Source organism: Taeniopygia guttata, chromosome W (assembly GCF_048771995.1).
Source record: "Taeniopygia guttata chromosome W, bTaeGut7.mat, whole genome shotgun sequence".
NCBI classification, from domain to species: Eukaryota; Metazoa; Chordata; class Aves; order Passeriformes; family Estrildidae; genus Taeniopygia; species Taeniopygia guttata.
The window spans coordinates 21,569,128-21,595,110 of NC_133064.1; the positions used below are offsets into that span (position 1 = coordinate 21,569,128).

At 49.2% G+C, this 25,983-nt stretch overlaps 1 long non-coding RNA gene across 1 annotated transcript; it reads right to left on the bottom strand.

Annotated features, from left to right (window-relative positions):
• Positions 1-14,302: 14,302 nt before the first annotated feature.
• Positions 14,303-23,550, bottom strand: LOC140682121 (uncharacterized). Its single transcript, XR_012053370.1, has 2 exons — positions 22,711-23,550; positions 14,303-17,876 (listed from the first exon to the last, which is right to left on the bottom strand). It is a non-coding gene; the product is annotated as an uncharacterized lncRNA (long non-coding RNA).
• Between the last annotated feature and the right edge of the window lie 2,433 nt (positions 23,551-25,983).

The following is a 25,983-nucleotide window of genomic DNA, read 5'->3' on the forward strand; positions in this document are numbered from 1 at the left end:
CTGAGCGGGCAGCTGACTGCAAAAAATCCGAATATCAAAAGATAAGTTTCAGACAGAAGCTACCCCCACCTCATACTTCCGCTGCCCTGACAGTCCCAGGGGAGCCCTCCTGACTGACATCAGGAACCTGGACTGGTGAGTTTTCTTTACCAGGGAAAAGAGCCGAAGTTTGTGCTCCGAGTCCTGTGGCTCTGAGCCGGCAGCTTACTTCAAAAAATCCGAACATCGAAGGATAAGTCCCAGACAGGAGCTGCCCCAACCTCATACTTGTGCTGCCCTGACAGTCCCAGGGGAGCCCTACAAACTGACATCAGGAACCTGGACTGGTGAGTTTTCTTTCCCAGGGAAAAGAGCCGAAGTTTTTGCTCCGAGTCCTGTGCCTCTGAGCCGGACGCTTACTTCAAAAAATACGAATATCAAAGGATAAGTTTCAGACAGGAGCTACCCCCACCTCATACTTCTGCTGCCCTGACAGTCCCAGGGGAGCCCTACAAACAGACATCAGGAACCTGGACTGGTGAGTTTTCTTTTCCCGGGAAAACCGCCGATGTTTGTGCTCAGGGTCCTGTGGCCCTGAGCGGACAGCTGACTGCAAAAAATCGGAACATCGAAGGATAAAATCCAGACAGGAGCTTCCCCCACCTCATACTTGTGCTGACCTGACAGTCCCAGGGGAGCCCTACAAACTGACATCAGGAACCTGGACTGGTGATTTTTCTTTCCCAGGGAAAAGAGCCGATGTTTGTTCTAAGGGTCCTGTGGCCCTGAGTTGGCGGCTGACTGCAAAAAATCTGTACATCGAAGGATAAGTGCCAGACAGGAGCTGCCCCCACCTCATACTTGTGCTGCTCTGAGAGTCCCAGGGGAGCCGTAAAAACTGACATCAGGAACCTAGACTGGTGAGTTTTCTTTCCCAGGGAAAAGAACCGATGTTTGTGCTCCGGGTACTGCATCCCTGAGCGGGCAGCTGACTGCAAAAAATCAGAACATCAAAGGAAATGTCTCGGGCCGGGGCTGCCTAACCTCATACTTGTGCTGCCTTAAGAGTCCCAGAGGAGCCCTACAAACTGACATCAGGAACCTGGACTGGTGAGTTTTCTTTCCCAGGGAAAAGAGCCGATGTTTTTGCTCCGAGTCCTGTGCCTCTGAGCCGGCAGCTTACTTCAAAAAATACGAATATCAGAGGATAAGTCCCAGACAGGAGCTGCCCCCACCTCATACTTGTGCTGCCCTGACAGTCCCAGGGGAGCCCTACAAACTGACATCAGGAACCTGGACTGGTGAGTTTTCTTTCCCAGGGAAAACCGCCGATGTTTGAGCTCCGGGTCCTGTGGCCCTGAGCAGGTAGCTGACTGCAAAAAATACTAATATCGAAGAAAATGTCCCAGAGAGGAGCTGCCCCCGCCTCATATTTGTGCTGCCCTAAGAGTCCCAGAGGAGCCCTACAAACGGACATCAGGGACCTGGACTGCTGAGTTTTCTTTCCCAAGGTAAACCGGCGATATTTGTGCTCAGGTCCTTGTGGCCCTGAGCGGGCAGCTGACTGCAAAAAATCCGAACATCCAAGGATAACTCCCAGACATGAGCTGCCGCCACCTCATACTTGTGCTGCCCTGACAGTCCCAGGGTAGCTCTACAAACTGACATCAGGAACCTGGACTGGTGAGTTTTCTTTCCCAGGGAAAACCGCCAATGTTTTTTCTCAGGGTCCTGTGGCCCTGAGCAGGCAGCTGACTGCAAAAAATCAGAACATCGAAGGATATGTCCCGGGCCGGGGCTGCCCCCACCTCATACTTGTGCTGCCCTAAGAGTCCCAGAGGAGCCCTACAAATGGACATCAGGAACCTGGACTGCTGAGTTTTCTTTCCCAGGGAAAACCGTCAATGTTTGTGCTCAGGGTCCTGTGGCCCTGAGGTGGCAGCTGGCTGCAAAAAATCTGAATATCAAAGGATATGTCCCGGGCCGGGGCTGCCCCCACCGAATACTTGTGCTGCTCTGAATGTCCCAGAGGAGCCCTAAAAACTCACATCAGGAGCCTGGACTGGTTAGTTTTCTTTCCCACGTTAAACCGCCGATGTTTGTTCTCAGGGTCCTGTGGCCCTGAGCGGGCACCTCACTGCAAAAACTCGGAACATCAAAGGATAAGTGCTAGAAAGGAGCTGCCCCCACCTCATACTTGTGCTGACCTGACAGTCCCAGGGGAGCCCTACAAACAGACATCAGGAACCTGGACTGGTGAGTTTTCTTTCCCAGGGAAAAGAGCCGATGTTTGTGCTCAGGGTCCTGCGACCCTGAGCGGGCACCTGACTGCAAAAAATCGGAACATCGAAGGATAAGTCCCAGACAGGAGCTGCCCCCACCTCATACTTGTGCTGCGCTGACAGTCCCAGGGGAGCCCTACAAACTGACATCAGGAACCTGGACTGGTGAGTTTTCTTTCCCAGGGAAAAGAGCCGATGTTTGTGCTCAGGGTCCTGCGGCCCTGAGCGGGCAGCTGACTGCAAAAAAGCCGAACATCGAAGGATAACTCCCAGACATGAGCTGCCCCCACCTCATACTTATGCTGCCCTGATAGTTGAAGGGGAGCCGCACAAACTGACATCAGGAACGCGGACTCCTGTGTTTTCTTTCCCAGGGAAAACCTTAGATGTTTGTGCTCAGGGTCCTGTGGCCCTGAGCGGGCAGCTGACTGCAAAAAATCTGAACATCGAAGGATAAGTGCCAGACAGGAGCTGCCCCACCTCATACTTGTGCTGCCCTGACAGCCCCAGGGGAGCTTTACAAACTGACATCAGGAACCTGGACTGGTGAGTTGTCTTTTCCCGGGAAAAGAGCCGATGTTTACGCTCCGAGTCTTACGGCCCTGAGCGGGCAGCTGTCTGCAAAAAATCCGAACAAGGAAGGATAAGGCCCAGACAGGAGCTGCCCCCACCTCATACTTGTGCTGTCGTGACAGTCCCAGGGCAGCCCTACAAACTGACATCAGGAACCTGGACTGGTGAGTATTCTTTCCCATGGTAAAGAGCCAATGTTTACGCTCCAAGTGTGTGGCCCTGGGCGGGCCTTTGTCTGCAAAAATTCCGAACATCGAAGGAGAAGTCCCAGACAGGAGCTGCCCCCACCTCATACTTGTGCTGCCCTGACAGTCCGAGGGGAGCCCTACAAACTGATATCAGAAACCTGGACTTATGAGTTTTCTTTCCCATGGAAAAGAGCCCATGTTTGTGCTCAGGGTCCTTTGCCCTGAGCAGGCAGCTGACTGCAAAAAATCCGAATATCAAAAGATAAGTTTCAGACAGAAGCTACCCCCACCTCATACTTCCGCTGCCCTGACAGTCCCAGGGGGGCCCTCCTAACTGACATCAGGAACCTGGACTGGTGAGTTTTCTTTACCAGGGAAAAGAGCCGAAGTTTGTGCTCCGAGTCCTGTGGCTCTGAGCCGGCAGCTTACTTCAAAAAATCCGAACATCGAAGGATAAGTCCCAGACAGGATCTGCCCCTACCTCATACTTGTGCTTCCCTGACAGTCCCAGGGGAGCCCTACAAAGTGACATCAGGGACCTGGAGTGGTGAGTTTTCTTTCCCAGGAAAAAGAGCCGATGTTTGTGCTCTGGGTCCTCTGGCGCTCAGCGGGTGGCTGACTGCAAAAAATCCGAGTGTCAAAAGATAAGTCCAACACAGGAGCTGCCCCAACCTCATACTTGTGCTGCCCTGACAGTCCCAGGGGAGCCCTACAAACTGACATCAGGAACCTGGACTGGTGAGTTTTCTTTCCCAGGGAAAAGAGCCGAAGTTTTTGCTCCGAGTCCTGTGGCTCTGAGCCGGCAGCTTGCTTCAAAAAATACGAATATCAAAGGATAAGTTTCAGACAGGAGCTACCCCCACCTCATACTTCTGCTGCCCTGACAGTCCCAGTTGAGCCCTACAAACTGACATCAGGAACCTGGACTGGTGAGTTTTCTTTGCCAGGGAAAAGAGCCGATGTTTTCGCTCGAAGTCCTGTGGCACTGAGAGGGCAGCAGACTGCAAAAAATCCGAACATCTATGATAAGCCCTAGACAGGAGCTGCCCCCACCTAATACTGGTCCTGCCCTGACAGTCCCAGGGGAGCCCTACAAACTGACATCGGGAACCTGGACTGGTGAGTATTCTTTCCCATAGTAAAGAGCCAATGTTTCGGCTCCAAGTCCTGTGGCCCGGGGCGGGCCGCTGTCTGCAAAAATTCCGAACATCGAAGGAGAAGTCCCAGACAGGAGCTGCCCCCACCTCATATTTGTTCTGCCCTGACAGTCCCAGGGGAACCCTACAAACTGACATCAGGAACCTGGACTGGTGAGTTTTCTTTCCCAGGGAAAACCGCCGATGTTTGTGCTCCGGGTCCTGTGGCCCTGAGCGGGCGGCTGACTGCAAAAAATAGGAACATCGAAGGATAAGTTCCAGATAGGAGCTGCCCCCACCTCATACATGTGCTGCCCTGGCAATCCCAGGAGAGCCCTAGAAACTGACATCAGGAACCTGGATTGGTGAGTTTATTTTCCCAGGGAAAAGAGCCGATGTTTTCGCTCCGAGTCCTGTGGCCCTGAGCGGGCAGCAGACTGCAAAAAATCCGAACATCCAATGATAAGCCCCAGACAGGAGCTGCAACCACCTCATACTTGTGCTGCCCTTACAGTCCCAGGGGAGCCCTACAAACAGACATCAGAAACCTGGACTTGTGAGTTTTCTTTCCAAAGGAAAAGAGCCGATGTTTGTGCTCAGGGTCCTGTGGCTCTGAGCAGGCAGCTGACTGCAAAAAATCCGAACATCGAAGGATAAGTCCCAGACAGGAGCTGCCCCTACCTCATACTTGTGCTGCCCTGAGAGTCCCAGGCGAGCCCTACAAACTGACATCAGGAACCTGGACTGGTGAGTTTATTTTCCCAGGGAAAAGAGCCGATGTTTGTGCTCAGGGTCCTGTAGCCCTGAGCGGGCAGCTGACTGTAAAAAATCGGAATATCAAAGGATAAGTTTCAGACAGGAGCTACCCCCCCCTCATACTTCTGCTGCCCTGACAGTCCCAGGGGAGCCCTACGAACTGACATCAGAAACCCTGACTATTGAGTTTTCTCTCCCAGGGAAAAGAGCCGAAGTTTGTGCTCCGAGTCCTGTGGCTCTGAGCGGGCAGCTGACTGCAAAAAATCCGAACATCGGAGGATAAGTCCAAGAATGGAGCTGCCCCCACCTCATACTTGTGCTGCCCTGACAGTCCCAGGGGAGCCCTAAAAACTGACATCAGGAACCTGGACTGGTGAGTTTTCTTTCCCAGGGAGAAGAGCCGATGTTTGTGCTCAGGGCCCTGTCGCCCTGAGCGGGCAGCTGACTGCAAAAAATCGGAACATCGAAGGATAAGTTCCAGACAGGAGCTGCTCCCACCTCATACTTGTGCTGACCTGACAGTCCCAGGGGAGCCGTACAAACTGACATCAGGAACCTGGACTGGTGAGTTTTCTTTCCCAGGGAAAAGAGCCGATGTTTGAGCTCCGGGTCCTGTGGCCCTGAGCGGGAAGCTGACTGCAAAAAATCCGAACATCGAAGGATAAAATCCAGACAGGAGCTGCCCCCACGTCATACTTGTGCTGCCCTGACAGTCCCAGGGGAGCCCTACAAACTGACATCAGGAACCTGGACTGGTGAGTTTTCTTTCCCAGGGAAAAGAGCCGATGTTTGTTCTAAGGGTCCGGTGGCCCTGAGTTGGCAGCTGACTGCAAAAAATCCGAACATCGAAGGATAAGTCCCAGACAAGAGGTGCCCCCACCTCATACTTGTGCTGCCCTGACAGTCCCAGGGGAGCCCTACAAACGATTATCAGGAACCTGGACTGCTGAGTTTTCTTCCCCAGGGAAAACCGCCGATGTTTGTTCTCATGGTCCTGTGGCCCTGAGCGGGCAGCTGACTGCAAAAAATCTGTACATCGAAGGATAAGTGCCAGACAGGAGCTGCCCCCACCTCATACTTGTGCTGCTCTGAGAGTCCCAGGGGAGCCGTACAAACTGACATCAGGAACCTAGACTGGTGAGTTTTCTTTCCCAGGGAAAAGAGCCGATGTTTGTGCTCCGGGTCCTGCATCCCTGAGCGGGCAGCTGACTGCAAAAAATCAGAACATCAAAGAAAATGTCTCGGGCCGGGGCTTCCCCACCTCATACTTGTGCTGCCTTAAGAGTCCCGGAGGAGCCCTACAAACTGACATCAGGAACCTGGACTGGTGAGTTTTCTTTCCCAGGGAAAAGAGCCGATGTTTGTGCTCAGGGTCCTGTGGCCCTGAGCGGGCAGCTGACTGAAAAAAATCAGAACATCGAAGGATAAGTCCCAGACAGGAGCTCCCCCCACCTCATACTTGTGCTGCCCTGACAGTCCCAGGGGAGCCCTACAAACTGACATCAGGAACCTGGACTGGTGAGTTTTCTTTCCCAGGGAAAACCGCCGATGTTTGAGCTCCGGGTCCTGTGGCCCTGAGCAGGCAGCTGACTGCAAAAAATACTAATATCGAAGAAAATGTCCCAGAGAGGAGCTGCCCCCACCTCATACTTGTGCTGCCCTAAGAGTCCCAGAGGAGCCCTACAAACGGACATCAGGAACCTGGACTGCTGAGTTTTCTTTCCCAGGGAAAACCGTCAATGTTTGTGCTCAGGGTCCTGTGGCCCTGAGCAGGCAGCTGACTGCAAAAAATCACAACATCAAAGGATATGTCCCGGGCCGGGGCTGCCCCCACCTCATACTTGTGCGGCCCTAAGAGTCCCAGAGGAGCCCTACAAATGGACATCAGGAACCTGGACTGCTGAGTTTTCTTTCCCAGGGAAAACCGTCAATGTTTGTGCTCAGGGTCCTGTGGCCCTGAGGTGGCAGCTGGCTGCAAAAAATCTGAATATCAAAGGATATGTCCCGGGCCGGGGCTGCCCCCACCTCATACTTGTGCTGCTCTGAGTGTCCCAGAGGAGCCCTAAAAACTCACATCAGGAGCCTGGACTGGTTAGTTTTCTTTCCCACGTTAAACCGCCGATGTTTGTTCTCAGGGTCCTGCGGCCCTGAGCGGGCAGCTGACTGCAAAAAAGCCGAACATCGAAGGATAACTCCCAGACATGAGCTGCCCCCACCTCATACTTATGCTGCCCTGATAGTTGAAGGGGAGCCGCACAAACTGACATCAGGAACGCGGACTCCTGTGTTTTCTTTCCCAGGGAAAACCTTAGATGTTTGTGCTCAGGGTCCTGTGGCCCTGAGCTGGCAGCTGACTGCAAAAAATCTGAACATCGAAGGATAAGTGCCAGACAGGAGCTGCCCCACCTCATACTTGTGCTGCCCTGACAGTCCCAGGGGAGCCCTACAAACTGACATCAGGAACCTGGACTGGTGAGTTTTCTTTTCCCGGGAAAAGAGCCGATGTTTACGCTCCAAGTGTGTGGCCTGGAGCGGGCCTTTGTCTGCAAAAATTCCGAACATCGAAGGAGAAGTCCCAGACAGGAGCTGCCCCCACCTCATACTTGTGCTGCCCTGACAGTCCAAGGGGAGCCCTACAAACTGACATCAGAAACCTGGACTTATGAGTTTTCTTTCCCATGGAAAAGAGCCCATGTTTGTGCTCAGGGTCCTTTGCCCTGAGCAGGCAGCTGACTGCAAAAAATCGGAAAATCGAAGGATAAGTCCCAGACAAGAGCTGCCCCCACCTAATACTTGTGCTGCCCTGACAGTCCCAGGGGAGCCCTAAAAACTGACGTCAGGAACCTGGACTGGTGAGGTTACTTTTCCAGGGAAAAAGTCTGATGTTTACGCTCCGAGTCTTACGGCCCTGAGCGGGCAAATCACTGCAAAAAATCTGAACATCGAAGGATAAGTCTCAGACAGGAGCTGCCCCTACCTCATACTTGTGCTGCCCTGAGAGTCCCAGGCGAGCCCTACAAACTGACATCAGGAACCTGGACTGGTGAGTTTATTTTCCCAGGGAAAAGAGCCGATGTTTGTGCTCAGGGTCCTGTAGCCCTGAGCGGGCAGCTGATTGCAAAAAATCCGAACATCGAAGGATAAGTTCCAGTCAGGAGCTGCCCCCATTTCATACTTCTGCTGCCCTGACAGTCCCAGGCGAGCCCTACGAACTGACATCAGAAACCCTGACTATTGAGTTTTCTCTCCCAGGGAAAAGAGCTGATGTTTGTGCTCAGGGTCCTGTGGCCCTGAGCAGGCAGCTGAGTGCAAAAAATCCGAATATCGAAAGATAAGTCCCAGACAGGAGCTGCCCCCACCTCATACTTGTGCTGCCCTGACAGTCCCAGGGGAGCCCTACAAACTGACATCAGGAACCTGGACTGGTGAGTTTTCTTTCCCAGGGAAATCAGCCAATGTTTGTGCTCAGGGTCCTGTGGCCCTGAGCGGGCAGCTGACTGCAAAAAATCGGAACATCGAAGGATAAGTCCCAGACAGGAGCTGCCCCCACCTCATACTTGTGCTGCTCTGACAATCCCAGGGGATCTCTACAAACTGACATCAGGAACCTGGACTGGTGAGTTTTCTTTCCCAGGGAAAAGAGCCGATGTTTGCGCTCCAAGTCCTGTGGCCCTGAGCGGGCAGCTGACTGCAAAAAATCGGAACATCGAAGGATAAGTCCCAGACAGGAGCTGCCCCCACCTCATAGTTGTGCTGCCCTGACAGTCCCAGGGGAGCCCTAAAAACTGACCCCAGGAACCTCGACAGGTGAGTTTTCTTTCCCATGGTAATGAGCAAATGTTTTCGCTCCAAGTCCTGTGGCCCTGAGCGGGCAGCTGACTGCAAAAAATCGGAACATCGAATGATAAGGCCCAGACAGAAGCTGCCCCCACCTCATACTTGTGCTGCCCTGAGATTCAATGGGGAGCTGTAATAACTGACATCAGGAACCTGGACTGATGAGTTTTCTTTCCCAGGGAAAAAAGCCGATGTTTGTGCTCAGGGACCTGTGGCCCTGAGTGGGCAGCTGACTGAAAAAAATCCCAAGATCGAAAGATAAGTCCCAGACAGGTGCCGCCCCCATCTCATACTTGTGCTGCCCTGACAGTCCCAGGGGAGCCCTACAAACTGACATCAGAAAACTGAACTGGTGAGTTTTCTTTCCCAGGGAAAACCGCCGATGTTTGTGCTCAGGGTCCTGTGGCCCTGAGCGGGCCGCTGACTGCAAAAAATCCCAACATCGAAGGATAAGTCCCAGACAGAAGCTGCCCCCACCTCATACTTGTGCTGCCCTTAGAGGCTAAGGAGAACTTTAAAAACTGACATCAGGAACCTGGACTGGTGAGTTTTCTTTCCCAGGGAAAATGGCCGATGTTTGTGCTCAGGGTCCTGTGGCCCTGAGCGGGCAGCTGACTGCAAAAAATCCGAATATCGAAGGATAAGTCCCAGACAGGAGCAGCCCCCACCTCATACTTGTGCTGCCCTGACAGTCCCAGGGGAGCCCTACAAACTGACATCAGGAACCTGAACTGGTGAGTTTTCTTTCCCAGGGAAAACCGCCGATGTTTGTGCTCAGGGTCCTGTGGCCCTGAGCGGGCAGCTGACTGCAAAAAATCCCAACATCGAAGGATAAGTCCCAGACAGAAGCTGCCCCCACCTCATACTTGTGCTGCCCTGAGAGTCAAAGGGGAGCTTTAAAAACTGACATCAGGAACCTGGACTGGTGAGTTTTCTTTCCCAGGGAAAATAGCCGATGTTTGTGCTCCGGGTCCTGTGGCCTTGAGCAGGCAGCTGACTGCAAAAAATCTGAACATCGAAGGATAAGTCCGAGACAGTAGCTGCCCCTCCGGTAGGTAAGGGACAGGCGAACGGAAGACCACGAGATGTCACGGAAAGATAGACCCCTCCCCCTCTCTCTCCCCCACGTTATCTATTAACCCCAGAAGCCCCAGAAGAATGTAGCCACACCTGCTCTGGTAAATTTCCACTACCCGACTAACCCCTGAGACCCCTCCATCCCCCCTCTGACGTAGCAAAACCCCCTAAAACTCTTTAAACCCATCAGATAGGATAATAAACGCTTTTCGACCGTCTGCCATATTGGTGTCTGCGTGTGTTGATTAGCCCGAGCAGCCTGGAGAGACCCGGCTGCCGTGCTGCCTTACCTGAACCAGGTCCCTGGTTGTCCTTTATAAAGGCAACATACTGGTGCCGAAACCCGGGACAAAAGAAGAAAAAAAGGAAAAATTCCCCCGGCGGGTGGGATACACCTGGACAGGAGCTGCGGCCGGAACGGTCAAACCGTATCTAGGCGAGGGGAGACGTCCCCGGGATCCGCGAGCGTCATAGGCAGCGTCGCATGGGTCGTGAGTATGAAGCAATGGAGTATCGAGTTTAAGCTCAGGGACTTTTATCTTGCTATAGCAAGGCTGCCTGAGCTTGGAGCAACCGAATGCTCAGTGGATGCCATGCATCCGGGAATATGGGAACAGTGTACAGCCACGCTGGCCGGGGAATCGAAATCCTCAGGCAGTGGCGAGAGTGTTACGGCACGGGGCAAGGTAGAAAAAACCCCGCGCAAGGCAATAGAAAAACAACAGACGCAGAGTGCAGCGCGTACGTGTTTATTAGTTAAACCCGAGCTCGGGACGGGGGCGAAAGCGCAGACCGTCCCTGAGGAGGGTCCACCCGGGAGCGGAGACCCGGGGGGGCACAGCGCGGCACCCCCTCCCCCGGATCAGAGCGCAGCCCGGCCCCGCCGCGGAGCTGAGCCCAGCCTGGCACAGGGGAGCGCTGCCGCCGGAGCCCGGGGCGGCGCGCTCCGGGCAGCACAGCCCCGCTCCCGCCGGGACCCGGACCTGGCCGCGGTTCCGCGCCGCTTCCCCGTCGGCACACCGAGCGGAGCGGCGCCGGGCCCCCCCGCAGAAACCCTACAAGACACCACCGCCGCGGAAAACCCCCAAGGAACCCCGCCGCAAAAAAACCCCGAAAAGCCGCTGCTTCCCAATCCCTCTTGCCGCCGCCGCCGATCAGAGATCCGTTGTCAAAGACGCAGCCGCGCGCGGAGCGCTTTTGGCAGGGGCTGGCGGGGGAGGCCCGAGACGCAGAGGCCGCGGCCCGGGAGGGCACGGCAGTGTGGCCACGCTGCCGCCTTGAAAATGGCGCCGGGTGCCGCGGAGGGGGGCGGGGCACTAGTAGTCTCGGCGCGAAAACTCGGACACCGCGCGATTTCAGGGGCGCGCGTGCGCGGGAGAAAGGGGCGGAGAGCGGCAGAAGGCAGAGAGCCAATCAGCGGCTGCGCCGGGCGCCGCCACCATATAAGGGAAAAACCACCCCCCCGCTGGAGGCGCGGCGAGCCGGGGGGGCGGGAGCGGCCCCTCCCCCGCGGGGAGGAGCAAGCTCGGGGCCGGACAAAACGGCGCGGAGCCCCGGAAGTGCTCTGGCATTTGACTTCCTGGGCGGAGCCTGGCGACCGGTCTGCCTGCTTTTCCGAGCCGGCGGGGGCCAGCCGGGACCCCAAACAAAAGATACGAAACCAGCACAGTTTAAAACAAAACCGAATAGAGTTCTAAACCGCACCGAAAAACAGTCACAATACCCCTTAGAGCTGCGGGAGAAAAGGGCGTCTCACCAAGGAACGCGGGTCCCAGCCCCCGGACACACGGAACAAGGCGGGGGGTGGGAGGGGCGGCGCGCGGGCGAACCCAGCCTCCTCCTACCGCAAGCAGCGCCCGTGCCGCAGAGTCAGCAGGAGACGCCCCGATACGGGACCCCGGGGTAACCCTGACCATGAAAGTGGGGAGAAAGCCCCCGGGGATGTAGGAGACGTGCTGCCTCTGTGGCAGTCGGGACCCCCACGTGGTGAGACTATGAGAGCCACTGCTGCACACCCACTGCTGCCAGCCAAACCTGACCCTCAAAACAAAACTAATGAGAGGCTGTGAGTTCTGTTTGCAGGACACGCTGGTGAACCATCCCCGTAACACATACACCCCTGCTCCAGAAGGAGATGACAGACCACCAAGCCACCAGACAACACCTGAGAGTCCCACAGCGGTGAGACCCAAACGTGCACAGGGTCTTTATGCATTTTTGCTGTTTAGAGGCTTGTGGCCAAGAAGACAAGCTAGCCCAGGCCACTACCCTCTAATAAATACCCCATCCTTTGTGTTCCACATAGCCAGCCTGTTTAGAAACGACCTTACTAAACCTAAATGAAACCAAATCAAACCTGACTAACCCCTATTAGTTTTGCTATGATGTTAAACCCCCTTTTCTACGAAAGCATTGCTTTAAATACCCCCTTCAGTTACTCCACAGCCAGTGCCCCCCACCAGTGCAGATGGGACACTCCCCGCAGAGGAATCACCCTGAGTCAAATCACAGGACAGGGCAGATGTTTTGGAAATGCAACCTTAGCAAAGCAGAAAAGCAACATCTCCACTAAAGTTGTCAAGCCTGACAGAAAAACCAACAAGTGAATGACCCCATCTGCATCTGGGCTGTGAGTTTGCCAGTGATCCAGAGCGAATCCTTATATGTTCCTTGCCAAGTTTAATAACTCTATCGATTTCTGTGTTCAAGTTCTGATTGTTTCTAAGGTCGTACATCACTCAGACGAAGAGACATACCACCTTCTCGAGGAACCTGACAGACTCCACAAAAGAGAAATTGACCATCGCAATGCTGCTTAGCCTAAGAGCAGCTGGCACGGCCACGGGCGTCTCAGCCATCGCAACCCAACAGCACGGACTCTCTCAGCTGCAAAGGACCATCGACGAGGACCTGCAGAGGATCGAGAAATCCATCTCCTACCTAGAGAAATCAGTCTCTTCGCTTTCAGAAGTAGTTTTACAAAATAGGCGAGGTCTGGACCTTTTGTTCATGCAGCAGGGAAGACTGTGTGCAGCCTTGAAGGAGGAATGCTGCTTTTATGCAGATCATACAGGAGTCGTTAAAGACTTCATGGCAGAACTCTGAGACAGACTGGCTCAGAGAAAGAGAGACAGGGAGACCCAACAGAGCTGGTTTGAATCCTGGTTCAGTCAATCACCTTGGCTCACCACTTTAATTTCCGCCCTGGTAGGTCCACTGGCAATACTGCTTTTAGTTATTACCATAGGACCATGCCTGCTGAACAAACTAGTCTCGTTTGTTCAGGCCCGTCTGGAAAAGGCAAACATTCTGTTCATAGGCCACCAACAAATGCTATAAACCAAAAAACTGCAAACACAGTCAGTAGCTAAAGCCTTCAGCACCTGCCTTGAAAAATCTACCCAGATCTACTAAACCACCCTTTCCTTAACAAGTTGCAAGTTTGTACCTCACTCCAGTGCCTATACCTACGACTACCTCATTTTGTATGTGATAAGGAGGGGGGAGATGTGGTAGGTAAGGGACAGGCGAACAAAAGACCACAGGGATGTCACGGAAAGATAGACCCCTCCCCCTCTCTCTCCCCCACGTTATCTATTAACCCCAGAAGCCCCAGAAGAATGTAGCCACACCTGCTCTGGTAAATTTCCACTACCCGACTAACCCCTGAGCCCCCCCCAACCCCCCGCTGACGTAGCAAAAACCCCTAAAACTATTTAAACCCACGAGATAGGATAATAAACGCTTTTCGACCGTCTGCCATATTGGTGTCTGCGTGTGTTGATTAGCCCGAGCAGCCTGGAGAGACCAGGCTGCCGTGCTGCCTTACCTGAAGCAGGTCCCTGGTTGTCCTTTATAAAGGCAACAGCCCCCACCTCATACTTGTGCTGCCCTGAGAGTCAAAGGGGAGCTGTAAAAACTGACATCAGGAACCTGGACTGGTGAGTTTTCTTTCCCAGGGAAAAGAGCCGATGTTTGTGCTCAGGGTCCTGTGGCCCTGAGCGGGCAGCTGACTGCAAAAAATCCTAATATCGAAGGATAAGTCCCAGACAGGAGCTGCCGCCACCTAATACCTGTTCTGCCGTGACAGTCCCAGGGGAGCCCTACAAACAGACATCAGGAACCTGGACTGGTGAGTTTTCTTTCCCAGGGAAAATAGCCGATGTTTGTGCTCAGGGTCCTGTGGCCCTGAGCAGGAAGCTGACTGCAAAAAATCCGAATATCGAAGGATAAGTCCCAGACAGGAGCTGCCGCCACCTAATACCTTTTCTGCCGTGACAGTCCCAGGGGAGCCCTACAAACAGACATCAGGAACCTGAACTGGTGAGTTTTCTTTCCCAGGGAAAAGAGCCAATGTTTGTGCTCAGGGTCCTTTGGCCCTGAGCAGGCAGCTGACTGCAAAAAATCTGAACATCGAAGGATAAGTCCCAGATAGACGCTGCCTGTTATAAATTTGCGCCACAACGGAACATAATCCAATTAAGAATTTTATTAATTTACAGCAAGTAGGATATGAACAAAGGTAACAGCGCTGGGGCAGCAAATCCAAAAACTTCCAAAAATTCGAAGCTTTGGCTGCTCCCCCGATTTCACTCCAACTGTCTCCTTTTATTCCTATTTCTTCTTTTGTCTCCCTGGAATTTGCAAGTCAATTCCTGTCGTTATCTTGTGTTTGTTTAAGCAGTCCCCTAGTGTGAATGGTTGTTGTGGTCTTTATCTTCAGTCTCCGGTTGAAGTGCTTGTTATCTTATCTAGTATCAGCTGTGTCCGTTTGGTGTTTGCATACCTCCGTGGTCTAACTTTATCTCAATACCTCAGTCTGTATTTTTCTTCTCACAGTTGTCTAACTTTTACATATATCTTAATAAACAATATCCCACTCTGTAGTTTCTCACAATTGTCTAACCTTTACATATATCTTAATAAACACTATCCCAATCTGTAGTTTCTCACAATTGTCTAACCTTTATATATATCTTAATAAACACTATCCCAATCTGTAGTTTCTCACAATTGTCTAACCTTTACGTATATCTTAATAAACAATATCTCAATCTGTAGTTTCTCACAATTTCCCCCCTTCTTCTTTTTATACTATTATTGTTTATTAGACGTTGCTTTCATTCTCGGCACTGTAAATAAACCTTTTTCCACAATCCCAACATTTATCATTACACTCACATGGTAATACTTCACAATTACAATAGGCGTAGCCCCCTCGTGGTATAACACATTCGCAACAATCTTCCTTCTCATTAATAGATGCATTTTTATATTTTTCCCCCGACCTCGTAGTTAAAATTAGCAGTTTAGCTATGTCAAATCGTTTTTTAATATCGTGTACTATACAGCGTAATATACAAGGCCCGAATATAAGTCCCAGAATCAATATAATAAGCGGTCCTGCTAAGGCAGACAGCAAGGTGGTTAGCCAAGGTGAAACATTAAACCAATTTTCATACCATGTCCTACCCGCCTCCCGATCCTTTCTACGTTGATTTAACCTTTTTCGGAGTTCAGACATAGTGTCCTGAACTACTCCCGTATGGTCAGCAAAAGAGCAGCATTCTTCATTTATCGCTACGCATAACCCCCCCTCTTTTAGGAATAATAAATCTAACCCTCTTCTATTTTGCAGCACTACTTCCGATAAAGACTTTACTGAAGTGGCTAAATTTTGGATAGATTGTTCTATTTTTGCTAAATCTTCATCTACAGCCGTCTGTAAACTTTGTAATTCCTGACTTTTTACTAGGGAGGCTATGCCTGTACCTGCTCCGACTCCCCCCGCTATTAGCAGTGTAGCTAAGGTTACCACTGTAATTGGTTCTCGTTTTTGTATATTCAGGTCTCCTTCAAAGTGGCGTAACACTTCCTCAGAAGTGTGATAGATTAGACGAGGAACAATTATCACCTGTACGCAGAACTGAGATTGGTCAAACAGATTTAGGGATAGGCAAGGCGTTATTCCGATGTCTGAACAAACCCATTTAGCTCCTGGTGTCGGGATAGCCCATTTGTCTTTTCTATTCTTGTGTTTATTTATGGTTTTTGTAGTGATTATTGTCGTTTGGTTGCACAAAGGCTGATAATTTTTGGGCACTGTACCAATACATTTTCCTTGACCTGTTACTAATTGAATAGTAATTCCCTGCGTATGGTTTTTTTGGTCATTCCATGGGCATTCTCGTGGGTTTGAACCTCTGGACCATTGAATCTTATCTGATTTTCCAATCGCCTCAAAATATGGTGGTCTAACATTATAACATAACCAGCATTCCTTGGTTAAATTTGGTTTGCTTTCATTAAGGGCACGATAAGAGGCTTGCATTAAATCCCATAAAGGGTCTTTGGGTTTCAGCACACCTGAATCCCTACCAATCACCACGTCATTAGCTGTTCTATTTGTTATCGATAAGGGGTTTGGACAAGTGGTTGTAACACTTGCGGGGACTATCTTTTTCGTCGGGGAAATGGGTGAATTCAATACTTTATTCGGCCCAACAGGGAGTGGATCATGTGGTATTTTAACTTTTCTTATGAGAAAATGCCCTCCCCCGTCTTTAGGAATTCCTCCATAGACACGTATTCCCCATGTTAGTCCTACTAACCACTTGTCTCCTAAGGGCTGTATTACTTGAAATTTGATGCGGGTACAGACTTCCCTGTCTCGTGAAGCCACATAACCCATGTCCCGCAGACCTGTAAGATCTACACCTGTTTGCTCAGGTACACATCCATTAGGAGTCCAGGTTGCTTTTATATATTTATCAGGGGCCTTTACTGACCAGCCCGAGGCTATTGTTTCACATCCCCAATAGCCACAATAATAATGTCCGGGATAATTACAGTAAGACGGTCCAGAAGCCGGGCATATATAAAATGGAGGTCCCTTTCCACAATGTATTGGTACTAAATCACAAAGTTTTACTATGAACTCTGGTGGACCTATGTCGCTAAAAGTGGCTATTGTTCTCGTTCCTTCCCAAGATATTAGTTCCCACTTGAATGGTTCATGTGGGTTTCCCCCTTCTGCCAGGGTTATTATCAATATGAAGACTAACGGTATACCAGGAAAAAGGGTGTCTGTCAATTTTACCAATTTATGTAAATTTTTACCAATCCCGGGGAAGCTCTGTTGTTCCTGCTTTTGCATCCCATTGTTCTGATTTTTTTCTCCACAGTCTGTTCCTCTTCTGCCTCGCCCGTCGACTCGGCTGCTCCGAGTCACGGGGTGCATCATCTTCTCGGCAGCAAGGGAATTCTTCAGGAGAACAGCTGTTTGGGTTTTCTGCCTGTTTACATAGGCTTCCCACTTTGCAGCTTGAACTAATGGGGCAAAGCAAGACACAGTTAGTACTTCCCTTCTACACTTTATAACCAAGATTTCAGCCACAAAGAGGACAGGTTCATTGGAATGGTAATAATAATATTGAAAGTATCCACATTCACAGCGTGTCCACCATTTATCCCGGCATACCTTATGCCTAAAACAAGCAAATGGAAAACAATTGTAGTTTAAATCATTACAACTAATTCGTATAACTAGAGTACATACATTATTTACATCAGCATATCTTTCATATTCACTATTGTGTGACTACATATGCTTAACAATTTCCTTCAGCACACGTTGTACGCTTCCATATATAATAGATAAAAAAGGAAATAACGATAGCAAATATAAACAGCAATACACACTTTATACCAAAAGGTAATGCAGCAAAAAAATCAAATAAAGTCTTTATCATTTCGTTATCTTTTTAGAGTTATCTTGGTGTCACCTGGAGTACTGATTACTTTCCAGTGGGGTCTCGTCACTGGGCCTTTAATGCGGCTGGCATGAGTCCATCCACGCTCAGCAGTCCGGACAGCTGTTTCTGTTGTCAACAAAACGAGATAAGGTCCCTCCCAATTGGGTTTTAGGGTTTCTTCCTTCCACACTTTAATCAATATCCAATCCCCAGGTTTAACTTTGTGTATTTTTAAGTCCAACGGGGGTCGTTGCACAATCAGTCCATGTTCCCAAAGCTGGTTACGATGTTCTGCTAATTGTGAAACATATTCATTAATCACACGGTCTCTAATTAAAACATTTGTTTGTGGGCTTTCAATTCTGTAGGACATTCCATACACCATTTCAAACGCTGATATTCCTACATCTGCTCGGGGTCTGGTTCTGAGAATTAATAGTGCCATAGGTAGGCATTTAATCCATGATAATTTGGTTTCTATCATTAGTTTAGTCAAAATAGTTTTAATTTCTCCATTCATCCTTTCAACTTTTCCTGAACTTTGTGGATGCCATGGTGTATGGTATTCCCACTTGATACCCAAGCTTTCTGTTAGATCTTTAACAATTTTTGACACAAAGTGCGTTCCTCTGTCGGAGTCAATTACTTCAGGTACTCCATATCGAGGTATAACATGTTCAAGTAACACTTTAGTGACTTGGTTAGCGGTTGCCCTGGAGGTAGGAAAAGCCTCGACATAATGTGTTAAGTGATCCACCATTACTAATAAATATTTGTAACGCCCTACCCTAGGTAGTTCAGTAAAATCTACTTGTATATGTGAGAAAGGTCTGTATGCTGGGGAACGTCCCCCAAGAGGTCTCTGTTTTATGTTTTTTCGATTAACCTTTTGACAGGTCTCGCAGGCTGCCGTGACTGTCTTTGCTATATTATATACACCTATACAGGCATACTGTTGATTGAAATGATCAACTAATGCCTGAGTTCCCCAGTGTGTTTTGCTGTGTATTTTTGAAAATATTTCAATTGCTATGCCCTTCGGCAAGACTTCTCTCCCATCTGGCAATATGTATTTCCCATCCTGTTCTTTAGCTCCCATTTGTTCTAGTTTTTCTTTTTCTGCAGACTCAAAACTCAAATTTTTACTAACTGGTGCTTGTTGCATAGTCAGAATTATATTATAATTGCCTGCCACTCGTTTTGCTTCTGTATCAGCTGCATTATTTCCCCTAACCTGATAACTTGTACCTCGCTGGTGTCCCTTTATATGTACAACTGCTATTTTATTTGGCATTTTCAATGCCCCCAGAACTCGACGAATTAATTCCTGGTGTACCAGCTCTTTTCCCTGTGAGTTAATGAATCCTCTTTCCTCCCATATTTTCCCAAAAGTGTGTACTACTCCAAACGCATAACGTGAGTCTGTATATATAGTTCCATCCTTTCCCTTCAGCGACACTAATGCTTTCCACAATGCATATAGCTCACAAGCTTGTGCTGACCAGCTGGCACTCAGGGGGCCTGATTCCCTTATCTTAAATTCTCCTTTTTCCCACTTAACAATGGCATATCCAGACAACCGTTTACCTTCCACTATTCGTGATGACCCATCTATAAATAATACTTCTCCACTTTGTAGTTCTTCTTCCTCTAAGTCTGACCTAATGCGTGTTTGTTGTTCAATTGTTTGAAAACAATTGTGCAATAGTTCATTACCTTCTCCTGGGTACAAAAATTCAGCGGGGTTAACTGCTCCAATAGTTTTTAAAGATAGTTTAGGGGATTCTATAAGTATTCCCTCATACTTTAGTAATCGGCTATCTGTAAGCCATTTCTCTGCCTTTTGTTGCAGCACTCCCCTGATGTTATGAGGCGCATATAAGATAACTTCTCCATTAAAAGTAATGCGATTTGTTTCTTCAAGTAACAGAGCAGCGGCAACAATGATTTGTAAACAGCTTGGCCAACCCCTGCTTACAGGGTCTAACAGCTTTGATAGGTATGCCACCGGTTTCCTTTGTCCGGCCCATTCCTGAGTTAACACTCCGAATGCCGTTCCTTCGTGTATGTTAACAAATAAATGGAAGGGCCTTTTTAAATCTGGGAGGCTTAAAACTGGTGCTTGACTTAGCTCCCTTTTGAGGCTGGCAAACTGCTCTTGATCCTGAGGAGTCCACTTGGGTATTTTTCCTTTAGGCAATTGTTCATATAAGAATTTAACTTTAGAACTGTAGTTCTCTATCCATTGCCTACAATACCCAAATAGTCCTAATACCTGCCTAATTTGCCTCTTAGTGACAGGCATAGGTAATTCCAGAATTCCTTTAATGCGCTCTGGGTCTAATATTTTCTGGCCGTTAAACAGATAATGTCCCAGATATTTCACTTTTTCCTCCACAAATTGTAACTTTTCTTGTGATACCCGTAGTCCCTTTTGTGCAAGAAAGTTTAAAAGTCGAATGGTTTCTTTCTTTACATTCTCCTTATTATTCCCCGCTATGAGCAGATCATCTACATATTGTAACAGCACATTCCCCGTTTGTACCTGATATTCTGTTAAGAGTTCTTCTAGGGCCTGTCCAAACAGATTAGGGGATTCAGTGAACCCTTGGGGGAGCACGGTCCATCTTAATTGCTGTCTCCGGCCCGTCTCTATGTCTTCCCATTCAAAGGCAAAGTAATTACGGCATTCTTCTGCCAGCGGACAGGCCCAAAAGGCATCCTTTAAATCAATTACACTATACCAGGAATTATGTGGTCCTAGTTTGCTTAGCAATGTATATGGATTTGCTACTACAGGGAACCGGGTGACAGTTCTTTTGTTTATTTCCCTTAGATCATGTACGAGCCGATATTTCCCATTAGGTTTTTTTACAGGCAAAATGGGGGTGTTAAAAGGTGACATACAAGGCTCTAAGATTCCTTGTGCCAACAATCGATCAATTTCTGGCTTCAATCCTCTCCGTCCTTCTAAGGATATGGGATATTGCCTTACCCTCACAGGTACGTGGGGTTCGGAAATTTGGATTTTAATTGGCGGCATTTCCAGTCTACCAATTGTGTCCGGAGAGTACCAAACATTGGGGTTAATTTGTTTTTGATCATCCACAGTCAAAGGATAAGCGGATACTGCCAATTCTTGATTTTTTACTTTAATTTCTAATTGCAGTTCAACAATTAAATCTCGTCCTAACAGATTAAATTCTGCTTCAGGGACGAGCAAGAGTTCACCCACTCCAAATTTATTTTCAGTTTCGAATGTCACATTTTTAATTTTTCTCACCTTAAAGGGTTCCCCTTTTGCCCCAATAACTTGTACCTTTTCAGGGGAAACTTCATATCCCTCAGGTATTTGCTTAATAGTTGATTTCTCAGCCCCAGTGTCTACCAAAAAGGTGAACTCTTGTCTCTGGGGACCTATTTTTAATTTTATCAAGGGCTCACGGTGGCTCCGGTCCCCTAAAATATAGAGCCCCTGACTTTCCTATTCCGTTTTCAAATTTTCCTCATCCCTGATCCTTTCTCTGCAATTCTTCTTTATATGTCCCTTCTTTCCACAGTAAAAACAAGATCTCTGTTCCTTTTCTATTACTACTTTTCCTTGTTTCATCCTAGCAGATCTATGTTCACCAGTTCGCCCTTTGCGGTCCTCTCTGACTGCTGCTACCATCATTCTTACTTGTCGCTTGCTGCTCTCTTCTTCCCGCCTTACGTAGACTTTCTGAGCTTCCCTCACTAATTCATCCAACCCTCTATTCTGCCAGTTTTCTAACTTTTCAATCTTCTTTCTGATATCTTCCCATGATTTTGCCACAAACTGAGTTTTGAGGAGCGCTTGTCCTACCGGATCGTTTGGGTTTACTCCAGAGTACAGCTGAAGGGCTTTCCTCAGCCGTTCCAGCCATTCAGTAGGGCTCTCATCTTTCTTTTGCATTTCATTAAATGCTTTATTGATATTCTGCCCACGGGGTACTGCTTCCCTAATTCCCTGAATTATTATAGTTCTCAGGTCCTGCATATGAGTTCTATGAGCCGGATCCTGATTATTCCAATTAGGTCTTTGGAGTGGCCATTTAATATCTGCTCGAGGTCCCTGGGCATGCTGAGCATCCCACAGTCTCATTCCTGCTCGTCTAATCATATCTCTTTCCTCGGTAGTAAATAATTGACCAAGGATAGATTGCAACTCATCCCAAGTATAAAGGTTTGGTCCCAAAAATTGATCTAATCTTTCTGCTACTCCGAATGGGTCCTCAATTAAGTTTCCCATCTCGGTTCTTTTAAAATCTCGTAGGTCGGCAGAATTTAAGGGTACAGAAATATATCCAACCACAGGTTGAGGTCCACCCATAGGTACTTCCCTTAGGGGGTACATCTGAGCTGCCCCTCTTTGACTTCTAGTTACACGTCTAGGAGGGGGTGGGGACCCTTCTGATTCTGGTGGGGGAGTGGGCGCTCTAGGGATCTCTGGAGGGGCTGCGGGAACAGGAGGAGGAATGTAAGGAGGGAGGGTTAGAAGGATATCGTCTAACTCTTCCTTCTTTTTCTGGGGCTTAGTTTTTGTTTCTTTTAATGAATAAAGTCTAGCCCCCGGCTTTTCTAGCCACACTTCCGCATACAGACTCTCCTCTGGGTTAAAAGATTTTTTATTATTAACCCAGAGGTTTAATTGCTGTCTTACCCAATCTTCTTCTGACCCATAGACTGGCCAAATAACATTCTTAGAAATCTTCTTCCCTCCCCATATCTTAGTACAATATTCTATCATTTTTTGCTTATCTTTCCCTAGGGTTCCAGGGAAATACTTCCAATTATCTAAGATATATGCCAGAGGGGTATTCTTAGGTACAGAGGGTACCCCCCCCATGGGAGCCGAAGGCTTGCTGCCCTTCGCCCCCATCTTCTGGAATATCCACAAACACACACTCACTCGCTCCTCTTGTTCCTGGCCCAGTCCCTCTCGGGAGATGGAAAACGCAGTACTTAAGAGTCCACACTTGCTTGGTTCAGTATATCGAACCTCTCATTCGTTATATTCCAGGAAACCCAATCCCGCCCGAACGGCAAACCCGCGAACAATTTCGCCGCGAACAGTTTCGCTCTGCGAATAATTTCGCAATATACTTACGCGTCCTGCGTCTTCGTCCGGACTCCCGTGCACAGAATTTTTATGGGATTTTACCGGTTTTTTTCCTTTGTTCCTTATCCTAGATTTTAGGTTCGTCGGTAAGGTTTTGAGGAAAGCTGTTGATCACGGGGCCGCGAAAATATCGCGGGGCGCCTTTCCCCGGAGGATCAAAAGCCCACCCTTCCTTATCCGAGTCACGGCACCAGAAATTGTTATAAATTTGCGCCACAACGGAACATAATCCAATTAAGAATTTTATTAATTTACAGCAAGTAGGATATGAACAAAGGTAACAGCGCTGGGGCAGCAAATCCAAAAACTTCCAAAAATTCGAAGCTTTGGCTGCTCCCCCGATTTCACTCCAACTGTCTCCTTTTATTCCTATTTCTTCTTTTGTCTCCCTGGAATTTGCAAGTCAATTCCTGTCGTTATCTTGTGTTTGTTTAAGCAGTCCCCTAGTGTGAATGGTTGTTGTGGTCTTTATCTTCAGTCTCCGGTTGAAGTGCTTGTTATCTTATCTAGTATCAGCTGTGTCCGTTTGGTGTTTGCATACCTCCGTGGTCTAACTTTATCTCAATACCTCAGTCTGTATTTTTCTTCTCACAGTTGTCTAACTTTTACATATATCTTAATAAACAATATCCCACTCTGTAGTTTCTCACAATTGTCTAACCTTTACATATATCTTAATAAACACTATCCCAATCTGTAGTTTCTCACAATTGTCTAACCTTTATATATATCTTAATAAACACTATCCCAATCTGTAGTTTCTCACAATTGTCTAACCTTTACGTATATCTTAATAAACAATATCTCAATCTGTAGTTTCTCACACTGCCCCCACCTCATACTTGTGCTGCCCTGAGAGTCAAAGGGGACCTTTAAAAACTGACATCAGGAACCTGGACTGGTGAGTTTTCTTTCCCAGGGAAAATAGCCGATGTTTGTGCTCAGGGTCCTGTGGCCCTGAGCAGGAAGCTGACTGCAAAAAATCCGAACATCGAAAGATAAGTCCCAGAAAGGAGCCGCCCCCACCTCATACTTCTGCTGCCCTGAGAGTCAAAGGGGAGCCCTACAAACTTTCATCATGAACCTGGACTTGTGAGTTTTCTTTCCCAGGGAAAACTGCCTATGTTTGCGCTCAGGGTCCTGTGGCCCTGAGCAGGCAGCTGACTGCAAAAAATCCAAACAACAAAGGATAAGTCCCAGACAGAAGCTGTCCCCACCTCATACTTTTGCTGCCCTGAGATTCAAAGGGGAGCGTTAAAAACTGACATCAGGAACCTAGACTGGTGAGTTTTCTTTCCCAGGGAAAAGAGCCAATGTTTGTGCTCAGGGTCCTGTGGGCCTGAGCGGGCAGCTGACTGCAAAAAATCCGAATATCGAAGGATAAGTCCCAGACAGGAGCTGCCGCCACCTAATACCTGTTCTGTCGTGACAGTCCCAGGGGAGCCCTACAAACAGACATCAGGAACCTGGACTGGTGAGTTTTCTTTCCCAGGGAAAAGAGCCGATGTTTGTTCTCAGGGTCCTGTGGCCCTGAGAGGGCAGCTGACTGCAAAAAATCCGAACATCGCAGAATAAGTCCCAGACAGGAGCTGCCCCCGCCTCATACTTGTGCTGCTCTGACAGTCCCAGGGGAGCCCTACAAACAGACATCAGGAACCTGGACTGGTGAGTTTTCTTTCCCAGGGAAAAGAGCCGATGTTTCTGCTCAGGATCCTGTGGCCCTGAGCAGGAAGCTGACTGCAAAAAATCCGAACATCGAAAGATAAGTCCCAGAAAGGAGCTGCCCCCACCTCATACTTCTGCTGCCCTGAAAGCCAAAGGGGAGCCCAAAAAACTGACATCAGGAACCTGGACTGGCGAGTTTTCTTTCCCAGGGAAAAGAGCCGATGTTTGTGCTCAGGGTCCTGTGGCCCTGAGCAGGCAGCTGACTGCAAAAAATCTGAACATCGAAGGATAAGTCCCAGACAGAAGCTGCCCCCACTTCATACTTGTGCTGCCCTCACAGTCCCAGGGGAGCTTTAAAAACTGACATCAGGAACCTGGACTGGTGAGTTTTCTTTCCCAGGGAAAAGAGCCGATGTTTGTGCTCAGGGTCCTGTGGCCCTGAGCGGGCACCGGACTGTAAAAAATCCCAATATCGAAGGATAAGTCCAAAACAGGAGCTGGCCCCACCTCATACTCTTGCTGCCCTGACAGTCCCAGGGGAGCCCTACAAGCTGACATCAAGAACCTGGACTTGTGAGTTTTCGTTCACAGGGAAAACCACCGATGTTTCCGCTCCAAGTCCTGTTGCCCTGAGCGGGCAGCTGACTGAAAAAAATCCGAGCATCAGAGGATAAGTCCCAGACAGGTGCTGCCCCCACCTCATACTTGTGCTGTTCTGACAGTCCCAGGGGAGCCCTACAAACTGACATCAGGAACCTGGACTGGTGAGTTTTCTTTCCCAGGGAAAAGAGCTGATGTTTTTGCTCCGAGTCCCGAGGCTCTGAGCGGGCATCTGACTGCAAAAAATCCGAACATCGAAGGATAAGTTTAAGACAGGGGCCGCCCCCACCTCATCCTTGTGCTGCCCTGACAGTCCCAGGGGAGCCCTACAAACTGACATCAGAAACCTGGACTGGTGAGTTTTCTTTCCTATGGAAAGGAGCCGATGTTTACGCTCCAAGTCTTACGGCCCTGAGCGAGCAACTCACTGCAAAATATCTGAACATCGAAGGATAAGTCTCAGACAGGAGCTGCCCCCACCGTATACTTGTGCTGCCCTGACAGTCCCAGGGGAGCCCTACAAACTGGCATCAGGAACCTGGACTGGTGAGTGTTCTGTCCCAGGAAAAAGAGCTGATGTTTGTGCTCAGGGTCCTCTGGCCCTGAGCGGGCAGCTGACTGCAACAAATCCTACTATCGAAGGTTAAGTCCCAGACAGGAGCTGCCGCCACCTAATAACTGTTCTGCCGTGACAGTCCCAGGGGAGCCCTACAAACAGACATCAGGAACCTGGACTGGTGAGTTTTCTTTCCCAGGGAAAATAGCCGATGTTTGTGCTCAGGGTCCTGTGGCCCTGAGAGGGCAGCTGACTGCAAAAAATCTGAACATCGAAGGATAAGTCCCAGACAGGAGCCGCCCTCACCTTATAATTCTGCTGCCCTGAGAGTCAAAGGGGAGCCCTACAAACTGACATCATGAACCTGGACTGGTGAGTTTTCCTTCCCAAGGAAAAGTGCCGATGTTTGTGCTCCGTGTCCTGTGGCCCAGAGCAGGCAG